This window comes from Scyliorhinus torazame, chromosome 9, assembly GCF_047496885.1.
Source record: "Scyliorhinus torazame isolate Kashiwa2021f chromosome 9, sScyTor2.1, whole genome shotgun sequence".
NCBI classification, from domain to species: Eukaryota; Metazoa; Chordata; class Chondrichthyes; order Carcharhiniformes; family Scyliorhinidae; genus Scyliorhinus; species Scyliorhinus torazame.
The window spans coordinates 175,507,765-175,530,023 of record NC_092715.1 but is presented as its reverse complement, the minus strand read 5'-3'; the positions used below and the strand labels follow the sequence as shown (position 1 = coordinate 175,530,023).

The window sequence follows — 22,259 nt, the reverse complement described above, 5'->3', positions numbered from 1 at the left end:
GCAACAAGGCTGGAGAATCATGCCCTTTGACTTTGTTTGGCACCGGTAAAAGTGATGGGGGTGGGGGGGGGGTTGGGGGAGAGAAAGTGATGGGGGGGGGAGGAGAGAAAGTGATGGGGGGGGGGGGGCGGGGGGGGGGGAGCGAAAGTAATGAAATGAAATGAAAATCGCAATTGCCACAAGTAGGCTTCAAATGAAGTTACTGTGAAAAGCCCCTAGTCGCCACTGTCGTGTTGGGTGTTTTGCTGCACAAATGATCCAACACGGCTGTAGATGGTACAACTCTGTTTTATTGTATAAACAATGGCTACAACTAACTTCTGGCTTGGGTACGTACTTCACCAGCTAACCTGTGGACCCAGACCTATCACTATCTTGGTGAGGCACTCAGCACATGGACTCTGTCTGAGTGGCACACTGTGAGCTCTGTGCTCTGAGTTATCTCCTGGTAGAATGAGCGGGAACTGTGGTGTTCCCTGTTTTATAGTGCGTGTGCTCTCACTGGTGATTGGCTGCGATGTTATGTATGTGCTGGTTGGTCTAACTACCTGTCCATCAGTGTGTGTGTGATTGCACCATGATATGCTGATGTGGATATCATGACAGCCACATTCCGGCGCCTGTTCGGGGAGGCTGGTACGGGAATTGAACCGTGCTGCTGGTCTGCCTTGGTCTGCTTTAAAAGCCAGCGATTTCGCCCAGTGTGCTAAACCAGCACACTGATTTGTGTGTAGGGGGGGTGGTGGCAGAGAAGGAAGGCTGAAGAAAATAAAGCCCCTTGGTGGTGCTGTCCCAAGTGAGACCAGCAAAGGCGCTGCCGGCCCTCTGACAGTCTCTGAGGGAAGGAGGGGACTCCTCGGGCTCCTCCTCGCTCCTCATTATTCGCCGTTTCGGTTTTCTTTCTTTCTGTCCGGGCGGCGGGGCTTTTCCAGCCTTCCCTGCACTCAGAGGAAAGGCAGAGTCGCCATCTTCCTGTTTGGAGCGATGCTGGAAGGCTGAAGCGGTGTGGGAGAGAGCGGCAGTGGGTGAGTGAGCCAGGCTGGCTGGGCGCTGTGGCTGTGTGCTGGCACTGACTGGGGACACAGGGCGCTGTCTGCCCGCCCGCACCATCCACACACCGGAGCCGGCAGGAGGGAGGGAGGTGTGTGAACCTGGCTTGATCTCCCCACCTCTCATTTGCAGCGGGTTTTTTTTTTAACATATATATAATATCCCCTCTCTCTCCGGGTTGGCCGGGTGAACGATGTGGAGGAGTCTCACTCACTTCTGCAGAAGGCAGCTTGACATGAGCAGCTTCATTGTAATATCGGAATGAATGGGCGATGTGATTTCTGCAATCCATCACGGTGACATTACCAAGAACTAACGCTTTAACTTGCATTCCTCCTGCAAGACCGTGTGCACGTTTCGCCAGTGCCGGCATTTCTTCCAATTTACGTGTCTTCGCCTTTCACCGGATTTATTTATATATTTATGGTTTTTTGTGTGTGTGAGAGAGTTCTGGAGCTGAGGGAGGTAATGCGATTCGCTGCTTTCTGAGCTGGGTGAAGTCTTTGCGGTTTGCATCCTCGAGCTGGTATTTGAAGCTGATGCATTGGAGGGCTGTGGGGTTGCAGAGATATGCGAGGAGGGCGTGTGGCTGGCATCTGTCTGCAGCGGTGTGAGAGGGCGTGGGATCAGCTCCGCTCTCACAGCACCGAGAGCCTGGAGGCTGAGGGATTTGCAGCCGTCCTACTGCATCCCACAGTCCTGGGACAGGAGACTGTGACTTCTCCTTACTGAAAAGACCACTAGCGTTGCAAAAAATCATCCTCAGTTATTCATTTCAGGTCACATTTAACGCAGTCTTTGACAGAACATGGTTTTCGTTTTGTCTCGATTAGACACCAGGCTATTTATTCAGTGTGTCAATTCAATTGTTTTCACTCAGCCCAATTGTTCAGAATGGTTTGTTGTATATCTTAAACCCGATGTGGATTTGATGATTGAGCTACTGATCACTGCAAGTAGGAATCCTGAACCCCTTTCCAGTAATTTATTGTACAGTATTCCACAGTAACTCAGAGCACTCTGCTGGTGACAGAGATAAGCTCCGATTTTCCAGTCACTGCTTCCCATTATCATTCCACCTGCTTTATTATCTCTACCATGTATCCTCTCCCGTCCCTCTCACCTTCAGCTTCTTTTACCCCTGTCTATACCTATCCCAGTTAAGCAACACTTTACACCGAGAGTAATTCCCTGTTTACATTAGGGAGCATTTAAACCTCCACTATCTCATTGCTAAAAGTGGGTCTTAATGCATGTTTCCAGATCATACATCTATTACCCCCATTTACCAAGCTTTTGTGAAGTCCACTTTCTCTTAACTAGTCAGAATGTAGTTGAATGGCTCTTAACTGCTGTTTAATGCACTTGTGCTCCCAAATATTGTTTGCCGATTGACTTGGAATATGAGCTTTCAGATATTTTATGCAATATTTGTTTTTGTATAAGAATTTCGAAATATGTACAAATGCCACTGTAATTGGTACTAAAGATCCAATAACAACAATGGAACAAAGATGGAGTGAAAGCAAAACCATATATCAAAAATGCATGCATGCATGCATAAAGTTTCCAGCCAGAGGAAAAAAGTGCTGAAAAAGCCAGTGTAAATATTATAATGGAGACTTGCCGCAGTTCTGGGCCAGTGTGTTTACAGAGAGAAAATAGAATCACCCCCCCCCCTTGCCAGCAAATGTCCCCAACCTTAGCCGGATGATCAGTGGGGAATACAAAAGGAGGTTGGCAACACTTTGCAGTCAGTAGCACATGAAGCTTCCTGGTGTCAAAGCTCTACAGATTCTCAGTCCAGATGTTTCCAGAGAACATTTGTCAGGTGTGACCGAGCTTGGAATAAAAATGAAGTGCTGGAAAATTTCAGCCAATCTGGCAGCACCTGTGGCGAGATAAAACAGAATTAACGTTTCAAGTCCAAGATAATTCTTCATCGGAACTGAGCCTCTCAGGAAGGGGGTGGAAATGGGCTGTACAGGGTTGGAGACTAGGGGGTTGGAGACTGTGGAGGGAAGATCTCCAGAGGACATGAGGTCAGTAGCAGTCCTGGAAACAATGGACCCCCGTCATGATCTGGAGAGGGGGGAGGAGGTGCGGGGTTCGATGAGCAAGGAAGAAGTGTCCAACATTTGGCACTCTGCCTCCAGCAAGGTAGAGGTTGGTTTGCCAGACAGCAACATCACCACATTTGTCACAGGTTTCATAATAAAGTCAGGACCTGAGTGAATGGAGTGCAGCAAGTTCTGAAGGAGATGGGTTAGAGTGGCTGATTCCACACTGATTGTTCGCAATAAAAAGATCAAGAGCAGGTAAGAGGCTGGAGGGGTCCAGGTAGAGGAAGGTGGTGGAGGCAGCTGAAAGGGTCCTTTGCATAGTGTGGAGGAGGACTTCAGCCCAAAGAAGTGAGTCTGGAGATGAAGACAGCAGAAGAAGAGTTCAACATTGTGCCAAGCCCAAACTTCATTGACATAGATAATTCAGAGTCTTTGCTGAACACATATTGTTCAGTGTCAGAGAGGGCTAGGTCCGGGGGTATAGAGCTAGGATTAGAAGAAGTGATGGAGCTAGAGGTAAGGCAGGGGGAAAGGACGGTGGGGGAGGGAAGGTATCACCAGTGCCAATAAGTTGTTGTAGCTTGTGTTCCTTAATACCTGTAAGGAAGAGCAAAAAGTTAATTTTTAAGGCATTGAATGAGATGAATAATTAAATGAGACTGTGGACAAAGACAGCTTTGAGGTAGGATGAGTTAGTGCTGAGAGAGAGCTCACGTGTGTACATATGGCAGCACATGGCACTAAGTGTGGATCTCCGGATCTGGTGAGGAATGTTGTATGTCTTGGAGATTCCTGTATTGATTTGAAACATGAAGGATGGAGCTTACTTGGAATCAGAGGCAGTCACTGAAGAAGGAAATGTGGCTGTGAAAGCGAGTTGATAGACACCGTATCAAATACCAGGGGGCAGCACGGTAGCATTGTGGATAGCACAATTGCTTCACAGCTCCAGGGTCCCAGGTTTGATTCCGGCTTGGGTCACTGTCTGTGCAGAGTCTGCACATCCTCCCCGTGTGTGCGTGGGTTTCCTCCGGGTGCTCCGGTTTCCTCCCACTGTCCAAAGATGTGCAGGTTAGGTGGATTGGCCATGATAAATTGCCCTTAGTGTCCAAAATTGCCCTTAGTGTTGGGTGGGGTTGCTGGGTTATGGGGATAGGGTGGAGGTGTTGACCTTGGGTAGGGTGCTCTTTCCAAGAGCCAGTGCAGACTCGATGGGCCGAATGGTCTCCTTCTGCACTGTAAATTCTATAACCTATGAAATGGAAAGCAATGAGGGTGAACAAGGTGAAAGAGACATATGAAAATCAAAGAGAAGAGCAGAACTTCTTCAAAGTAGCCACTCTGGAAGAGAGGTGTAATGAATTAAACACTAAAATAAAAGCAAAATGGATACAGGAAATCTGAAATAAAAACAGAAGGTGCTGGAAAAGCCCAACAGGTTTGGTAGCATCTATGGAGAGAAAAAGAATTAACATTTTGAGTCCAGTATGACTTCTTCAGAACTGATTTAGCTTGGGTGCTCTTCATTGATGTGCTGCTGATTATATTTGAAGAAACTAAAGGTCCAATTCTGGAGGAATTTGGTCTCTTAAAGAATCGGGTAGTTCTCAATAGTCTCTATTTGGGGTATGGAAACATGGACATTGACAGTGCAGGAGGAAGTCCTTTGGCCGTTGTGTCTGCCCGCCTAAAAAGTAAGCCTAATCTTACTTACCCATTTTTGGCTTGTAACCTTGTTGATAGCAGCCCTTCAACAACAACAGCTTTCAAGATGTTTTAAATGAGGTTAGTTTTTTTTGTCTCAACCACCCATTCAGGCAGTGAGTTCCAGACCCACGTTACCCTCTGGGTGCAAATATTCTCCTAAACCCCCCCTCTAATCCTTCTATCAGTTATTTTCAATATATGCCCCCTGGTTATTGACCTCTACTATTTTTAATTATAACCCTCTGGTTATTTACCCCTCTGCTAAGTAAACCGATCCATCATATCCACTGTATCTAAATCCATCAAAATTTTATACAACTCAATTAAATCTCTCCTTAGTTTCTGCTGTTCCAAGGAAAACATCCCCTGCCTATCCAATCTTTCCCCATAGCTGAAGTTCTCTATTGTAGGCAACTTCCTTGTAAAATGCCATGTCTCGTGCGATTCCATTGCATTCAAATTGTGCATTCAGTCAGAAACAGATGGATCTTAACCTCGAGTAGAGGCACATAGTTGGTTACAACAAATTCCAGCACATATCATTTTAAATCAAGCTTTTACAATGTTTAGTTGTATCTTCGTTAATGGCTTCAGAGGGCAGTGTGGTGAACTTCAATTATAGCCATAATTCACTTGTGTCATCCTGCATGGTTGAATTGTTCGAAAATTAAATGGAATTTAAGCAATTAAAAATGATCCATGCACAAATTAGTTTTCATTATTTTGCACCCACACTCTTGTTCTTATTGATTTATTACTGGGGTTGGCTTCTGACTCTATCTAACCGCCATCTTTCTTGTCCCCTCCAATGTCTGAGTTGTCAGCCACTTGGGCTGCTTGTCTGATAATCAGTTTTGGATGAGCTGAAAATTTCTTCCAAGTAAATATAATCTTTGGCCGTCCACCACGGGCTCCATTCCCTACCAACCAATTCCATTCTCATTCGTGACCATTGTCTGAGGCTGGACCAGACAGTTCACAATCACAATGCCCTATTTGACCCTCAGCTGAGCATCTGACCCGGCATCCTGTCCATCACAGGAACAGCCTAGTTCCACGTCCAGAACATTGGGCTGGATTCTCTCACCCCAGGGCTGGGCCGGAGATCGCTGGGCCGGGCGCGAATCGCGCCCTGACGCCGGTCCGTTGATTCTCCGGAGAGCGGAAAATTGGCGCCGGCGTGGTCAGTGCGACGCTGGTCGGGGGCCGCTCAACGGGGCCCCCCGGTGATTCTTGACCGGGATGGGCCGAGCGGCCACGCAAAAAAAGCCGAGTCCCGCCGCCGCCATTCACACCTGCTCTTACCCGGCGGGATCTCAGCGTGGATACATTCGGGGGCGCCCTGGTGGGGGGGGGGGTCCGCTGTGGCCTGGCCCGCGATTGGGACCTACCGATCGGCGGCCCCGTCTCTCGGGCTGGGGGCCTCTTTTGTTCCGCGCCGGCCCCTGTAGCCCAAGCCATGTTACGTCGGGGCCGGTGCGGAGAAGGGAGCCACTGCGCGCATGCGCGCATTGGCACTGGTCCCACTGCGCATGCGCAGACCCGCGGCGCCCATCTGACGCTGGGGATCGCTAGCTGGAGGGGCGTGGGTCGCTCCAGTGCCGCGCTGGCCCCCTGTACGTGTCAGAATCGCTGCTCCTGAGGCCATGTTGATGCCGTCGAGAAACGCAACGGCGTTTACGACGGTGTCAACACTTAGCCTCAGGATCAGAGAATCCCGTCCACTGTTTCTACCCTACTTGCTGCTGAAACCCCACCCATATTTTTATTACCTATGGTCTACACCCTTCTCTCCTGGCCAGGTTCCCATCTTGCACCCTCCAGCAACATAAGCTCACCCCTATTATAACTTGCACCAAGTCCTCTTCACTCATCACTGCTGCGTCCACTGATCCGTCAGTTTAAAAAATGTCATCCTCCTGTTTCAATTCCTCCAGGGTTTTACCCCTCCTTATCGCTCTAACCTGCTCCAACCCTGCAACATTTCAAGAACTTAGCGTTTCTCCAACTTAGGACTTGTGTGCATTCCTCACTTCACTCCCTCCACCATTGGTGGCCAGATCTACTGCCCATCTAGGTTCTGGAATTCTCTCCTTAAGTCTCATAGCTTCGCGACTTCCGTTCATATCTGAAATGAAGGGGTTGTCTTATGGGGAAAGATTGAGCAGGTTAGGCCTGTATACAATGGAGTTTAGAAGAATTAGAAGTGTGATGCTGAGGGGGCTTGACAGGGTAGATGCTGAGAGAGTATTTCCTCTAGTGGGGGAATCTAGAATTAGAGGGCACAGTTTAATGCACTTGTTAACATCTGACTCACTGACCAAGCTTTTGACCTATGCAAATATATTTCTTCTTTGGGTCAGTGTCAGATTTTGTCTGATTTATGCTCTTGTGAATCACCTGAATGTTTATAACTGCTAGAGGCAGTCCGTAGATGCAAATTGTTGTTGGGAATTATCTGTTTTTCCATGGTGTTAACCTCTGATTATTCAACATAAACATAGCATTTTGCTGACCCAATACAAGTTCCTGACAGTGACTGTGTCCGCGAAGTTGGCACGGTTGAACCAACTTTATTGACCATATTCACAAACATCTGCACATCTGTATTTGTTGCCTTTCCACAATTATGTATACAAGGCCAAAGTTATTTCTCAAACTTTGCTGTTGATTCAGGAATGCCGTTATCTCTTTGGTCAGAGCTTTAAATTCGATTGGATCAGCGCTTCCTTCCATACCTTTTTCCTGGTGTAACCCTATTTTAATGCCTCTGACTTCATGATCATTAGAGAGTACAGCAACAAACCAAAATGCCTGCTGAAGATGAAATTATTTCCAATTAAAACATAAGTTCATAAGGAAGAGGACCAGAAATAGGCCATGCAGTCCATCGAGCCTGCTCTGCCATTCAGTAAGATCATGGCTGATATTATGCCTTATCACCCTACTGTCCCCCATAACCCAAGACCGCCTTGTCAATCAAAAATCTGTCCAGCTTAGCCTTGAATATATTCAATGGCCCAGTCTCCACTGCTCTCTCGGGCAGAGAGTTCAGGAAACAAAACCTCAAGAGAGAAAACGTTCTTCCTCATCTCTGTCCTTTTTTAAAGGAGGCCCCTTTAAACTGTGTCCTCTGGATCTAGATTCCCCCACGAGAGGCAACACTCCGCAGCGTCTATCCTGTCAAGCCCCCTCAGAATCTTGTGTTTCAATAAGTTCACCGCTCATTCTTCTAAACTCCTTTGTATATAGGTCCAACCTGCTCAACCTTTCCTCATAAGACAATTATAGCTATTAGCCTAGTGAACCTTCTCTGAACTGCTTCCAGTGCAAGTATCTCCCTCCTTAACTTAAGTAGGGTGACCAAAACCATACAGAGTACACCAAGTGCCTCACCAATTCCCTACACAGTTGTAACAAGAATTTCCTACTTTTATACTGTACCTCTTGCCCACTCCCTTAACCTGTCTATATCCCTTTGCAGACCCTTTGTATCCTCCTCACAACTTGCTTCACAACAATACTTATCATTATGTCATTCGCAAATCTAGCCACAGTATAGTTGATTCTGTTCATCCATTACGGTGCAAATGTGCCATGACGCAAATATTAAGTACCAATTGTTAATGGTATGGAGCTGGCTAGAATTACAAATTACATATCTTTAAATTTTTCTGAGGCCAATTACTCGTTGGCACTTCGTAAATTTGGTACTGAAGTGTCATTTTATTAAGATTTTAAAAAAATACCAGATCCAAGTTTGACTGAAACAGCTTGAAAAATAGAACATGAAATCCAATAAGTGTTATATTGCTCTATTGCCTGATGCACCCTGGGTAGCACTGCCATCTCTTGAGTCACAAGCTTCTAGATTCAATTTCCAGTCCAGGGCTTGAGTAAAAAAATCAAGGCTGACGCTCTGTATCAACGGAGTGTTGCTTTCGGATGGGAAGTTAAACTGAGGTCCCATCTGCCTGCGCAGTTGGATGTTAAACTTTCAAGAGCAACAGGGAAATGATCCCAGGTGTGCTGGCCTCAAAATGGGGTCAGTAAGCTTATTACCCATTAATGCTGACAATTGGTTTGCTGCTATTTTTAAAAAGTGCCTTTCCCTGGGTGAATATACTATCTGTATATATAACGCAATATATATAAAGTTTTTCAATGTTATTCCAGTTTAACATATTCCTCCCTCCAGTGATTTGCACCAGGACAGCTGTTTTGAGCCCACAGTTTACTATTCCCATTTAAATGAAACCCAGACCTCAAAATTGCTCCTACCCCGTTGCCCCTGGGTCAGGCAGGCAGTTGGCAGTCTAGAAGTCAAAATCTAACTGACTTTCTCCCAAGTTTCCCTCCTCCCTGAACAGGCTGGGTCTTCACCCATGCCCCATTGCAACATGGTAGAAATTGGGTAACTCTCCATTGGGAGAGTAGGGTTGTCAACTCTCTGTGACTGGCCTGGTATTTGAAGGAATTGAAAGTCAATCTTCAGGACATTGCTCTGTGCACCCCTGGAGAAAAAAAATAACTAGGACAGTAAAATAGATCACTTTTGAACATTTCTCTTTACAAGATATAAAAATATTTAAAATGAGAGAAAAAAAAGAGGCTGTTTGGCTGAAGTCCGGCATCGTCAAATTGGGTAAGGAGTCCTTTTGCTTTCCAGTTGGTGTAGGGAGGCAGTACGTGACAAGACTGGATGTGTTGGCCGACTAATGGCTGGAGGGTGGGGCAAGTCATGTGATGAAACCTCCAGGAATACATGTAATCATAGTTGGCAGCCTTATTGGAGAGTCACAGGAATGGCCTGGCCTTGGAAAGGGTCCAGAGGAGGTTCACAAGAATGATCCCTGGAATGAAGAGCTTGTCGTATGAGGAACGGTTGAGGACTCTGGGTCTGTACTCGTTGGGAGTTTAGAAGGATGAGGGGGGATCTTATTGAAACTTACAGGATACTGCGAGGCCTGGATAGAGTGGACGTGGAGAAGATATTTCCACTTGTAGGAAAAGCTAGAACCAGAGGACACAATCTCAGACTAAAGGGACGATCCTTTAAAACAGAGATGAGGAGGAATTTCTTCAGCCAGAGGGTGGTGAATCTGTGGAACTCTTTGCCGCAGAAGATTGTGGAGGCCAAATCACTGAGTGTCTTTAAGACAGAGATTGATAGGTTCTTGATTAATAAGGGGATCAGAGGTTATGGGAAGAAGGCAAGAGAATGGGGATGAGAAAAATATCAGCCATGATTGAATGGCGGAGCAGACTCGATGGGCCGAGTGGCCGAATTCTGCTCCTATGTCTTATGACCTCAATTCTCTCCACTTGGTACAGCTGAATGACTATGGTGCTCTAACTTGTGCTGGTGTTTTAATATCATTTAACAAATAAATTGAACCTGGCAAATCCTAGTGTTGCTGGCTTATATTCTGTACCAAATTCAGTTGTGTAGTCTAAATAGGAATGCACTGGATTTAAATTCAGACTAAGAGCTGGAGTATTTTTGTCAGAACTAACATCCAAGAATAAATTCACACCTTTCAGATAGTACATTACGATCCCAAGCAGCTGTAAGTTCCATACTGATTCACATTCACAGCTGAAGCATTACATTAGGCCTGAAGATTATCCTCTGTCATCTGTGAAACATTTCTTGCATAAATATTAGTGCATGTTCCACACGCTGATAAAACTCCCGACAGTCTTAAATGAACTGTTAACATGCTATTGCTTTCACTTGTGGATGAGTTTAGACTGATTGGAAATTGTAGACGAACTGAGGTTATCTTAATTGCAGCCAGTTAATTAGTAACGTGGTGAACACATCAACGTTTCATTCTTGTGCCAGGTCATGACATTGGACAGGAGAATTCTGCAAAATGGAAATAGAAGCAAATTGGGTATACAGTAAACTCACACCTCCCTCAAAAAAAACCTGGGGATTTACAGTAATTATTAGAAATCAAGAAAATCACTTTTTTAAATTTTAACCCGATTAATCCTTTTGCGGGAAGTCAAGGGGGGGAATATTGACAATAGTGAAAATTGTGGCTGTTGTGCCAAAAAGGAATAGTAATCAATTAAAAATCAGCAGATGAAGCAAAGTATTCTGAAATAGTGGAAGATAAAGGTGAGTGCTGTACAGATTGTGGAGCTTTTGACAATTACATAGGAAATTTCTAAAACCCACCTTTATCCATTCCTTGATTATCATTCTTCTTCCTGTTGAATTAAGTAGCTAATATACCGGGGTTTCTGTCCATTCTGCCTGTGCTGGCTGAGCTACTTCCTAAACCAAGCCCACTGCTCTTTCATTGATAGCCCTGCAAATGTTCCCTTTTTACTTTTTTTTTGTGTCATGCTAAGTTATTTTTTATCACAGGCTGGCTGATCAGAAAAATTCTTCCCACCTGCATGTCTGGATAGAGGTCCCTCGGTTTTACTGGGCTGCCTTCCCATGTTGGAACAGCCGTCTGTAGAATGGCAGTGGCAATAGGAAAGCCCCTTAAATAGCCACATATAGGCCTGAATGGGCTTCTGGGTGGGAAGGCTGTACTTGAGCTTCCCCGCTGCTGAGATAATTCCACAATGTCAGGTAAGTGATGGGAACGCATACCCCCCACACCCCCCGCCCGGATTCTACATTAGTCCTCCCGGCCTTACAACTCATTCCTGAGGGCCACATAACATTTTGCACACAGTTCCAAGGATGCCATCTGCAATCTGCGACTCACCCGTGTGACTATCCTTCATATGTGAACCTGGGCAGGGAGTGTTAGTGGGCTCTTTGACCACAGAAGGCATCACAGCCAAGCCTGTCCTGTCCACAAGACCATAAGACATAGGGACAGAATTAGGCCATTCGGCCCATCGAGTGTGTTCCGCCATTCAATCATGGCTGATATTTTTCTCATCCCCATTCTCCTGCCTTCTCCCAATAATCCCTGATCGCCCTGTCGTCTCTTCATTTCTGCATTTAAGCATTTTCTAAAAAGGGTAAGTGGATTGTGAGGTGAAATCCTGTTTCATTCCCTCCCCACCCTGGCAAACTGATATCAATTGCAGCACCTGAGCTGTTGCCTTGGCTGAATGAAGCCTGTATAGAGCAAAGTGAAACCTGAAATCTTCCTGGTCTGTATGATTGAATACCAAAGTAGTAGTGCAGTAAAAATTGCTGAACTATTGAGGCGCTAAACCAGTTTTAAGCTATCATATACAGTTGAGCCTCTATTACAATGTTTTTGGGAGGCATTGTACGTATAAATTAAGAAAGACAATGTTGTTTCCGTATTAACGAAAAACCAAAAGCCCAAAAGTGTCTGGAATTATCTGGCAGTACACTCCAGTGGTATCTTTCAGTCCTGCCGATGGCACTTCCCCGCTGTGGTTTTCCCGGCAGCGAGGAGTGTATTCAATGGGAAACCCCGTTGACAATGGCGGGACCAGAAGATCCCGCTGCCGGCGAATGGCAGGCCGTCTCTGTCACCGTCTGGCGGGTTGTGCTGAAGCCCCCACATGTTATGCCCCATACGTACCTCCATGCACCCCTCTTAATCTTTATCACCGTATCCTCAGTTCCTTTCTCCCTCATGTGCATATCCACCCCTTAAATGCACCTATGTTCACTCCATGGGTGAAATTTTCCCTTCAGTGCACAACGTGCTGGCTGAGGTGAGAAAACCAGCATGCAGCTCTTCAGTTGCATAGTCGTGCTTTCCCTCCAGAGTTTAGTGCACTCTGTGCAACAAAAAAAACCTGGGGGTGTGGTTTGCGCTGTCAGTCTGGCAGGGCGGGGCTTGATAGAGCTGGCAATGCTAGCCCCACAGAAATTGGGACGCCATCTTTAAAAGTCTCACCTATCTGCGATTTAAAAATAACCCTCATGGACATAGGGGACCCCCCCCCACCCCAAGCATCAGGACCCCCCCTTCCATAAGCATCGGGGCTCAACTCTCCCTCCCCACAACAGAAAGAACCCGCTGAACGTGGCACCCCGGCAGGCCCTGGGCACTGCTCAGACATATCCCTCTCTCCACTCAGGGGCTATACTTACCTTGTGGCCCTCGATAGGTTTCCCTCGACAGCTTGTTTTTAAAAACCTATTGTAAACCTCGCTGACGTCACGTCGGTGGGCTATGAATATTCAGTGAGGGGGAAGTGAACATATTGCAGGGAAGCTACATAATGATATAAACCTTGTTACATCATTGGTGAGGAGTGTGGAAAATCTCACTGGTGAGAATCTCGTTCCCTCTACTATCCCATGATTTAGGGCCTGCACTGCCATTTATACTGACAGCTAATGGAGGCTCAAAATCTCTTTCTCTCCCCCTACCACCGCTTGTGTTAGCAAGCTTCACATTCTGACCGCTCTCTGTGTAAAGCGGTTTCTTCTGAATTCCTTTATTGGATATATTGGTGACTATGTTACAATTATGGAGAAGATAGTGACATAGAGGTAATGTTGCTGAATTGTAATCCAGAGACCCAGGTTAATGCTTTGGGGACAAGGGTTCAAATCTCATGAGGACAGCTGGTGCAACTTAAATTCAGTTATTAAAGCTGGAATGTAAAGCTAGTTTCAGTAATGTGACTGATCGTCATTATTGTAAAACCCTATCTGGTCCACTTCTGGCCTTTAGGGAAGGGAATCTGCCAATCCCTAACTGGTCTGGCCTCCTGTGACTCCAGGCACACAGCAATGTGGTTGATTTTTAACTGCCCTCTGGAATGGCCTTTTAGTTCAAGGGTAATTGAGATGGGCACAAATGCTGATCCTGCCAGTGATGCCCACATCCCGGGTGCGATTCTCCAAAATGGAGACTAAGTGTTCGCGCCGTTGTGAACACCATCATGTTTCATGACGGCGCATGCGCGGGGGACTTCTTCAACGCTCCGGCCCCGACGCAACATGGCGCGGGGGTTCTGGGGCCGTAAGCGGAACAAGGTAGGCCCGGTGGGGGAGAGGCCGGCCCACCGATCGGTGAGCCCCGATGGCGGGCCAGACCCCAACGGAGGCCCCCCTGGTGAAGGAGCACTTTTCCCCGCCGCACAGGCCGCCCCCGATCCTTCGCGCAGAGTTCCCGCCGGCAGTGACCAGGGGTGAACGGCGCCGGCGGGACTCTGCCGTTTCTGTGAGGCTGCTCGGCCCATTCGGGCCGGAGAATCGGCGGCCCGGCCTCGTACAGCGGCCTGCGACCGGCGCCGTGCCAAATGGCGCCGATTCTCCACACCTCGGAGAATCCGGCCCGGCTCGGAGAATTGCGCCCCCATGTGGGCATTGGATAGAAAATATGACCTCTTGGTCTTACCTATCAAACCTTTTTCATTACTTTAATGAAATGCAACCGTGACTGCTCCAGATGAGAAAAACGTGACCGATCTGTGAAGGATATGTTAAAGAAAGTAAACAAAGATTGTTATGATGTCCGTATTCTGTTGTCGAAGGGCAGCTTATTATTGGTTTCATCTTTCATTGAGAATGTTGTCTCATGTTAAATTTGGAAATAAAAATTACATGTATAAGCAAGACTCTTCAACTTTGAGGAAAGTTGTTGTTTGTCCTTTGACACTGCGGCCCTTGTTCTTAAGTATTTTCAGAGATGTCTACTTTCACCCTTCGGCCATCAGTGCTTACAAGATGGTTTCCCAGTTTGCCATCTGCTTTATTTATTTTCCCAAGTGAAAGGGAACAACTGTGAGGAACAAGCAGTTAGAGAATCCCAGTCTCTTCTATAAAAAAAATGCAAGCCACCTACCATGCTGATCATGCCCATGTGTGCATATGTGAAGAGGTAGATCCTGATTGAAGCCGGAAATGGCTGTTTGTGTGACTGATAGCCAAGATTAAACCTGCCTCGTTATTCAGCAGGGACAAGGAAATGGTGCAAGCAAGAAGTTTCCAGAAACCTAACGTACTCAACATGAGATGGGGGAAATCCACTGTTTTACAGACAGAATTACTGCCCACAGAATATCAGTTACCAAAGTTACGTTTTGACAGTCATGTGTGAAGTGTTTTATAAAGAAGTGCATATTGGAGAAAAGCTATTAGAGAGCGGTTTGTGTCGATCAGGAAGTTATAAACCACATGTTACATTGCGCTGATGGTAGCACCAGAGCTTGTCACAGCTTCACTGTTCACAGGAAGGCTGTAACTGGAGAAAGTACATCACTCGTCTCAAAACCTGACTCATTCGTTGTGAAGACATGACATGCTCTGACATTTCTGTTAGTGTTATTGAAAATGTGTTTCGGAAATGCTGCAACAAAGCAAGACTCAGGCTTGCTATATACCTGAATGGCGAGGAACTTTGAAATTATTTTCAAAATCCATGGATTCAATAGTTTAAGAACTCAAGGGCTCATTTGCAAACTGCATTAAAGTTCATGGATAAATGTTCCTAAAATGATGACCATAGGATGGAGAATTTGGTATTGTTTTATTTTTGGGGATCCATCTGTTTGTGGATTAGGTGGTGAGGTTACTTCACACAAAGCCTGTTGTTTCTGGGAACGGCACAGATGCGATATTAACTGGCATCGATTTTTGACATCTGGAAAGCTTCTTAAACAAAATCAATGTAATAATCCCGATGGATGCATGGCCACAGCAAAACAAACCCAGTCAATATTTGCCAATTCAGTGGCACAATAAGTAAGCAAAGCTGGGGAACTCGTACTGTTGAGCTGGGATAGTAATGATGAAAAGAAAAATTGAAAATGTTTGAAATGTGAAATGAAAGTAGAAATGCTGGAAAGGCGTAGGGGTGGTTGGGGGAGGGGAAAGCCTGGTTTAAGGTTTGTGGTGTAATTATTTGTCCGATGTCAATAGAAGTCATTTTGACTTTCAGCGGAGGCGGGTGGGGGTGGGGGGGTGAAGCACGAACATACTGGATTGGCCTGCCAATTCTCCACCCATCCCACCCTTTGACTCCAATGGAAAGGACATTTAGCTGGAGTCTATAATGGGTACACAGTCCTCCGTTTTTAGCTCCTCATCTGCAATAAAGATTAAAGTTACTCAATGTGTTTTTCATTCATGGATGCAGGTGTTGCTGGCAAGGCCCATCCCAAATTTGCCTTGTGCATGTAGTGGTGACCTGCGTTTTAAAAAGCCGTGCAGTCCATGTGATGTGGTTACTCCTACAGTGCTGTTACAGAGGGCATGTTAACCCAACAACAGTTAAAGGATCATTCAAAAAAATTAAATAACATTGTTGTTGTTGTTGGGCTAGCCTAGCCTATCTCTTTCAGGCTGATGCTTTTGTACACCCTGTGAGGAAGGGTTTAAGTCAGTAAATCTTGCAATCATTTTGTATTTTTGAGGGGAGTTTTTAACCAGTTTGTTTGTCCTTTGCAAATCTATGGCTCCTGTTGATGTGGAGGCAGTTTCCCCAGCTTAAGCTACCTGTCTCAGTAACAAAAATCCGGTTCCTAGGGTCAGCATGAAACCACTTGGCCCATCAAACCCATGTTGGCTCTCTGTAGAGCAGTCCAGTCAGTCCCATTTCCCCCGCTCTAGACCCGAAAGTTTACTTACTTCAAGTGCCCATCCAATTTCCTGTTAAAATCATCGATTGCCTCTGCTTCCGACACCTTGGTAGGAGCGAGTTCCAGTCATTAGCACTTATTGGGTAAAAAGGTTCTTCCTCTCATCCGCCTTGCTCAAAATCGTAACATCTGTGTCCGCTAGTCCTTGTACCATCAGATAATGGGAGCTGTTTTTCTTTGTCTGTCTGATCCAAACCTGTCATTGTCTTGTTCACCTCTATCAAATCTCCCATCAATCTCCTTTGCTCGAAGTAGAGCAGTCCCAGCTTCTTCAAATTAACTTAGGGGCTTTTCACAGTAACATAATGTAAGTCTACTTGTGACAATAACAATTAAAAATCTCTCATTTTTGGAACCCAATCTGAAATCTTTCCTGCATCGCCTCAAGGACCCCTGCGTCCTTTCTAAGGTGTTATGACAGGAACTGGAAGCAATACTTTAGTTGTGACCTAACCATAGTTTAATAAAGGTTTAGCATAACTTCTGGCTGCTTTACAGGCATTTTACTGAGTGCTGATATCAGAACTGCTCAATTTTAATTTTGTCTCCTATCTCGCAGCCAGATAGATGCTTTGCGATGGTTTTCATTTCCAAGTGGAATTGCCCAACAAAGTACACAAAATAAAAGTTTCCTGTTCTCTGCATTTATCGCATGATGATTTTTAATCCTTTCAACTAAATACCTAATTAGGTTTAATATTGTTTATCTACTGTTCACTGCTACTTTCAAGCCCCCAACACCAATAGGAAAATTAATATACTGATTGTCATAGCTCAACGGTGCAAAGTTCACTTTTTATCGGATTTTATTTTTTCTTAACTAAAGTTCAAATTTCAATGACTGGACCAACTTAAAATTAATATTTCGCCAATGCCTCATACTCAACCTTTACAGGTCTGGTTTGCATTCAGTATATTTCTTTAATATGTAGTGATTCATCCTGCCATTTAACAAACTCCTGTTTTCCAGTCAAACATTCCATTTGTTTTTCTTTGTGCACTATTTTGTGTTTCACTGCTCCTTTGCTCTTTTTAAAACATTACCCAACTGTAGTACCTTCCAATTCTTATAAAGGTTCCACACCTGAAACATTAACTGGCCTGTTCTCTCCACAGATGCTGGCTGGCCTGCTTAAGTGTTTTCAGAATTTTCTGTTTTTGATTTCAGCATCTGCAGTTTTTTTCCTTGCTCAGAGTAATGAGATTAGACAACCACCAGCAACAGTTCAGCATGTTGTATCCTGTACTAATTATTCAGTCGTTGTTTTGCTAATAGGCATCTGAGTATTGGACTCCTGCCTCTCTCTGCTGCTGATTCAGCATGCTGTGATCAGAACTTGTTCTATCTCTAACTCAACACTTTTCTTTTCTCCTGTTATAACCTGCCTGCTTACCATTGGCTGGGGACTAATGACAATCCCACAATCCTGTGGGGGTATGAGCTTCCCCAATGAGGGGGGCGGAGAAATCATTAGCAGACTTCCTGCATAAATAAAGCTGGCCAGTTTGGAACCAGCCAGGAAGGAGTGAGCAGCAAGCGAAGTTGCTGCTGCTGTTGTATATATATGTTATTGTAAATAAATGTTATTTCTTTGTATCCTTAAAACTCGTGCTAGATTCTTCGTGGCCCTCACAAAACTGGCGACGAGGGTTAAAGTGAATAGCTGTCTACACTGCTGAAGCCACCTCCCTGTATTTTTGTTGGATACAGGTTGGAAGTTGTTTTCTATTACCATGCCTCTGTATGGACGTTTGGATGTTTTTGATGCTACGCTGGAAAGCTGGAACCAGTACGCACAACGGATGCATTACTATTTCGGGGCAAACAACATCACTGAAAACGAGCGCCAGGTGGTCATATTGCTCACCGCCTGCGGCCCGCGTACATTTGGGATGATTAGGAGCCTTACGTACCCAGCTGCGCCGGACTCCAAAACGTTTGATGAACTTAGTGGGGCAACATTTTAACCCAACCCTGTCCACGATAGTCCAACGTTACCGGTTTAATACCACTGAGAGGAGCCCAGGAGAATCCCTTGCCGACTTTCTATCCAGGATTGCGGAATACTGTGACTATGGTGGGACCTTGTCAGAAATGTTACGTGACCGTTTGGTTTGCGGTATTAACAATGCGACCACCCAGAGAAAGTTGTTAGCTGAGCCAACATTGACTTTTCAACAGGCCATTCAAATAGTATTGTCCCGAGAGAGTGCAGAACGAGGAGTGCAGGAGCTATAGGGAATGGAGGTGCATGCCTTGGGGCGCAACCCCTTCCGTCTGAAAATGCACCCCCCCCGCACTCCTGCGGTACCTTCGGCGAGGCGACGTCCGGATCGACGCCTGTGGCCGTCGGACATTCCTCCCCGAAGGGAGCCTTCTTCAGAACCAATGGATGAGGAGCCATGTCCGTGTCAGACTTGTAGGTGCCAACCCCGTCGCGGACGCCGGTCCTGGGGGCGCCGTCGTTCCGACCGAAACTGGGACCAGCCCAGGGGCCGTACCTTCCATGTGGATGAACCTGCGGCAACTACTCCTGAGGATGTGGAGACGGAGGACGACTGCCTGCAGCTGCATTGTGTGGCAGCTCCCCGTGTGGCCCCCATTAAGGTGACAGTACGGGTCAATGGTCACCTGCTTGAGATGGAGTTGGACACTGGCGCAGCGGTCTCCGTGATCGCCCAGAGGACATTTGACCGCATCAAGCAGGGTATACAGACCCTTACATTAAACGACACACAGGCCAGGTTGGCCACCTACACGGGGGAACCACTGGACATTGCAGGAACTACAATGACCCCTGTTGTTTATGGACGCCAGGAGGGGCGTTTCCCACTTATCGTGGTGCGCGGCCATTGACCCAGCCTGTTGAGTCGGGACTGGTTGCGCCATTTGCGGTTGCAATGGCAGCACATCCTCCAAACAGTTTCTGAAGGGTTGACTGAGGTGGTAGGACGATACCCTGATGTATTCCAGCCTGGCTTAGGGAAAATAAAAGGGGCCGTAGCCCGTATCCAAGTCGAAACAAGAGCCACGCCATGCTATTTCCGGGCGCGCCCGGTGCCTTATGCCTTGCTCGAGAAGATAGAAGGGGAGCTCACCCATTTGGAGACTTTGGGTATTATCAGGCCCATCCGTTTCACTGACTGGGCAGCACCAATTGTACCTATAATGAAGCTAGATGCCACAGTTCGCATGTGCGGCGACTATAAACTTACAGTGAATATGGCTTCCCGACTCGACCGATATCCAATGCATCGCATAGAGGATCTCTACGCGAAGCTTGTGGGCGGACTCTCGTTCACAAAATTAGATATGAGTCACGGCTACCTACAGTTGGAGCTGGAGCCTGGCTCCCGTCCATATGTAACGATTAAGGCACAACGGGGCCTGTATGAATATACACGTTTGCCCTTTGGAGTATCCTCTGCCTGCGCTATTTTTCAATGCATTATGGAGGGCATTTTGAGAGGTTTACCGTGTGTCTACTTAGATGACGTTTTGATCACAGGGATGTTGGAGCAGGAACATTTGGAATATCTGGAGGCTGTCCTGAGATGCTTTTCGGAGGCTGGAGTCCGTTTACGTCGCACAAAGTGCGTCTTTCAGGCGAATTGTGTAGTCTACCTGGGTTATCAGGTGGACCGCGAAGGTTTGCATTCCATCACAGAGAAGGTGCGCGCGATTCAACAGGCCCCCTCCCCGACTGACACTTCGCATCTTCGTTCGTTTCTCGGCCTCGTAAACTATTACGGGAAGTTCCTCCCCAATCTGGCAACTACGCTGGCCCCTTTGCACCTTCTGCTAAAGAAAAATCACACCTGGGTTTGGGGTCAGCCGCAGGAAACCGCTTTCCGGCGGGTAAAGCAACAATTGTCGTCGTCTGGGTTACTAACCCACTATGATCCTGGAAAGCCGTTGCTCGTCACATGTGATGCATCCCCGTATGGTGTTGGGGCCGTCCTGTCCCACAAGATGGAGAACGGGGCCGAGTGGCCGATAGCTTTCACCACCCGCACATTGATTGCAGCGGAAAAAAAGTACGCGCACTCGAGTAGGAGGGCCTGGCAGTGGTTTTTGCGGTGAAATGTTTCCACCAGTATGTGTATGGCCGCCACTTCACTATCGTGACTGATCATAAGCCCCTGCTGGGACTTTTCAGAGGAGATAAGCCAATACCGCCCATTGCTTCCGCACTGATCCAGCGCTGGGCTTTGTTGCTTGCTGCGTACGGGTATTCTCAGGAGCACAAACCAGGTACGCAGATAGCAAATGCCGATGCACTGAGCCGATTGCCTTTATCGACCGGCCCCATGTCGACCCGCACGACCGGTGAGGTGGTTGCAACCCTAAATTTTATGGACACCTTGCCTGTCACGGCATCACAGATCCGTGAGTGGACCCAGACGGAGCCAGTCCTGTCAAAGGTTCGGCACATAGTCCTGTATGGTGGGCAGCATAGACAGCTCCCAGGCGAGTTGCGGGCATTTTCCTCCAAGCTGTCAGAATTCAGCGTGGATGACGGCATCCTCTTGTGGGGGACGCGTGTGATTGTCCCGGAAAAAGGACAGGAGCTGATACTAAGAGACTTGCACAATGGGCATCCAGGTGTGACCAAAATGAAAATGTTGGCCCCGAGTTATGTCTGGTGGCCAGGCCTCGACACCGACATTGAGAAGGTGGCACAAAACTGCTCCATTTGCCAGGAGCATCAGAAGCTTGCGTCGGCCGCGCCCCTACATCACTGGGAATGGCCAGGGCGGCCTTGGATGTGCTTGCATGCGGATTTCGCCGGCCCTTTTCAAGGATCCATGTACCTTCTATTAGTTGATGCCCAGTCTAAATGGCTAGAGGTGCATAAGATGCTAGGCACAACGTCCTGCGCAATAATTGAGAAGATGCGTTTGTCTTTCAGTACACATGGCCTCCCCGAGATGCTGGTCACGGATAACGGCACTCCATTCACAAGTGAGGAGTTTGCGAGGTTCATGAAGATGAACGGCATACGCCATATCCGCACTACCCCTTGCCACCCGGCTTCAAATGGGTTGGTGGAGCGCGCAGTGCAGACATTCAAACGAGGCGTAAAAAAGCCACGAGACTGGCTCGTTTTTTGTTTTCATATAGGACCACCCCCCCATGCGGTGACTGGGGTAGCTCCCGCAGAACTCTTAATGGGCCGGAGACGTCGCACCCGCCTTAGCATGGTTTTCCCGGACATTGGCGCAAAAGTACGCCGCACACAAGAACGGCAGGGACATGGTTTTTCTCGGCATCGGCCGATTCGGCAGTTTGTGCCCGGTGATCCAGTGTTCGTTCGGAATTTTGCTGGCGGTGCCTAGTGGGTCCCTGGCGTAATCTTTCACCATACGGGCCCTATCTCCTACCAGGTGCAAGCCCAGGGTCGTCTCCAGCGCAAACATGTAGACCACGTTCGGTCCAGAAGACTATCCCTTCCAAAGATTCCCCGCCCCCGGAGCTCAGTTCTACATCCACAGAGACCAGATATAATGGAAAGTAGTCCTCACAATCTTCCTCTGGTGCCTCACTCAAAGCCTGCGCAGGTCGTTACAGAGCCGCGTGGAGATAGAGACGCCGAGATGACGGAGGCAACAGACTCTGACTCCGAGATGGAGACACAGGACGCATCAGAGGGGGAATCCTCGGCCCACGGGCCGTGGATGTACAACCGTTACGCCGTTCATCACGGAAGCGCCGGACTCCATCTCATTACACGCCGCCCGATCTAGCGCCTCGTGCAAATGGTGTCCGGCCTGCGGCAAAACGAGTCTTGACGCCCTCCTTCGCCAGGGTCTTCGGTGGATTCCTTGGACTTTGGGGGAGGGGGAGGGATGTTATAACCTGCCTGCTTACCATTGGCTGGGGAC

General features: G+C 47.2%; 1 protein-coding gene across 3 annotated transcripts in view; it reads left to right on the top strand.

Moving 5' to 3' along the window:
• Positions 1 to 856: 856 nt before the first annotated feature.
• cdc42se2 (CDC42 small effector 2) overlaps positions 857 to 22,259 on the top strand; it is a 276,240-nt gene continuing 254,837 nt past the window's right edge. The window contains exon 1 of one of the 3 annotated variants that reach the window (XM_072516839.1): positions 857 to 1,025. The gene's annotated coding sequence lies outside the window, so the exon portion shown is untranslated. Of the gene's footprint in view, positions 1,026 to 1,049; positions 1,142 to 22,259 lie in introns of those variants that run through there. The other 2 variants (XM_072516840.1, XM_072516842.1) reach the window with 2 other exon arrangements.